The sequence below is a fragment of the Mustela erminea genome, chromosome 11 (assembly GCF_009829155.1).
Source record: "Mustela erminea isolate mMusErm1 chromosome 11, mMusErm1.Pri, whole genome shotgun sequence".
Classification (NCBI taxonomy): domain Eukaryota; kingdom Metazoa; phylum Chordata; class Mammalia; order Carnivora; family Mustelidae; genus Mustela; species Mustela erminea.
The window spans coordinates 91,227,264-91,229,552 of NC_045624.1; positions in this window are offsets into that span (position 1 = coordinate 91,227,264).

Consider the following 2,289-nt stretch of genomic DNA (forward strand, 5'->3'; position numbering starts at 1 on the left):
GCCATAAATATGGAGTCAAAGAATCACTGAAGAATAGAATTGTTGAATTACTATGTTGTACACCTGAAACTAATATAACACTATATTTAATTATACTTTAATTTTTCAAGAAAGAGCTTGCTTTGGGGTGCCTGGGTAGCTCAGTGGCATAAAGCCTCTGCCTTCAGCTCAGGTCATGATTCCAGGGTCCTGGGATTGAGTCCCACATGGGGCTCTCTGCTCAGCGGGGAGCCTGCTTCCCCATCTGTCTCTGCCTGCCTCTCTGCCTACCTGTGATCTCTGTCAAATAAATAAAAAAAATCTTAAAAAAAAAAAAAAGAGCTTGCTTCTCCCTGTTCTCACTGACACATGTTAGAGGCTGTCTATTGATGACAGACATTGTAGCAGGTATGAAGTGTTATATCCTTGTCAGCTTCATTTGTCACTATGGACTGAATACTGAAAATATTTTCAGGTGTTTAAGTTTTTCCTCGATCTCCTTTGGAGAAATATATATTTTAAGCCTTCTAATATTTATTTAAATTTATGTTCTTTTCCTTCTTATTCAATTGTAAGAATTCTCAATACATTCTTTATACATTAATGGTTTTCTAATTTTTTTGAACACATTTGTAATAGTTGCATTGAGGTCTTTGTTAAAGACAGTATCTGGACACACTCAAGACAGTTTGTACTGAGTTGTGGGGGGGTTTCCCCTAATAATATTGATATTTTCCTATTCTTTGCCTATTTTGTTATTTTGTTTGTTGAAAAATATTTTGTTGAAATCATATTATAACTACTCTAGATTGTTTTGACTTTTCCCTAAAAGGTTGCTTTCATTGCTGCTCGCATGCTGAGAAAGTTGCTTGGACTTAATCTGTGATATTACATCCCCTGCAGTACGTGTCCACCTTTGACTCTCCTGTTTTCTTTTTAAATTATTTTCTTTTTCAGCCTAGCTTCCTGGGGATCACCCTATGTCTACATAGCTAAATAGTTGCCAAGATTACTTAGGGATGTGTCCCAGCAACTTGATTAAGACTTCCATCTTCTGTCAGATGGTTTTGGTGTAGGTATTGGGTAAGAACACATCCATATTTTAGGTGATTAGCACATAGACTTTGTATGTAAGTCTTCCCAGCTTATACTTTCTCTGAGTCTTTCGTGGCTCCTCTGCATATGGCGATCACCTCAAGTTCGACCAGCCGTGTGGCTGGTTTGGGCTCTCTGAGTCTCTCTAAGCACGCACATAGCGTCAGCAGAGCACATGCTTGCTGCAGGAATGACCCCAACCGCAGACCAGCAGAGGCCCTGGTCTTCCTGCTTGCACACCACACAGCTTGTCAGCTCGCCTTCACATCACTCCCATCCTAAATTAACCCAGCTCCTTACGCTGTGTAACTCTGCTGCTAGTCCTCATGGCCTGTCCCACCTTGGAAGAAACTTCATGCCCTTGGAGCTGAGTGTTGGGAGCTGGAGGAAGGACAGGGGCTGCTGTAGGCAAGTGCACTGCTGTTCTTCCCTCAGTTTTGCAGCTTTCCAAGCATACATAATTATTAGACTGTTACAAGCATTTGGGCATTTCCCAATCACTGAAATGGTTAATTTTGTTGATCTAATCCAGAATTGTAGTTGGCATCCATGAGAAGACTTGTTGACCATAGTGACAGGGCCTTGTTAACTTTCGCTTTTAAACTGTGCAAAGCATACATATCATTATGTTTTAGTTAAATGTTTGGCTTTATTTAGGACTCCCTAATCCCAAAATAAGCCCCGAAACAGGAAGATGTTTTATGATCATCTTCCTCAGACTCGTTTCCAAGTGAGAAGGCATTTAATCTGCCCCAGTATTTCTACAACAGTTTAATAGGCTGAAGGGTGAAGCCTTCCAACAGCCATGCCTTATCTATATATTTTACCACAAACTTAAACTGAACTATGTGACACTTATGAGGTAAGATGTGGGACACATCTTTTCTTAAGATTCTCTTCTATTCAGGGGTGCCTGGGTGGCTCAGTGGGTTAAGCCTCTGCCTTTGGCTCAGGTCATGATCCCAGGGTCCTGGGATCGAGCCCCGCATCAGGCTCTTTGTTCAGCAGGGAGCGTGCTTCCCCCTCTCTCTCTGCCTGCCTCTCTGCCTGTTTGTGATCTGTCAAATGAATAAACAAAAATCTAAAAAAAAAAAGATTCTTTTATTCATTCCTCTGTACCAGATAAGGTTCTTGACTATAATGCCAGCAGACATTCTCAGAAGCACAAAATGTCCTATTTGAGATGTGTTATCTCTCCAGAGTAAAGCAACTGTG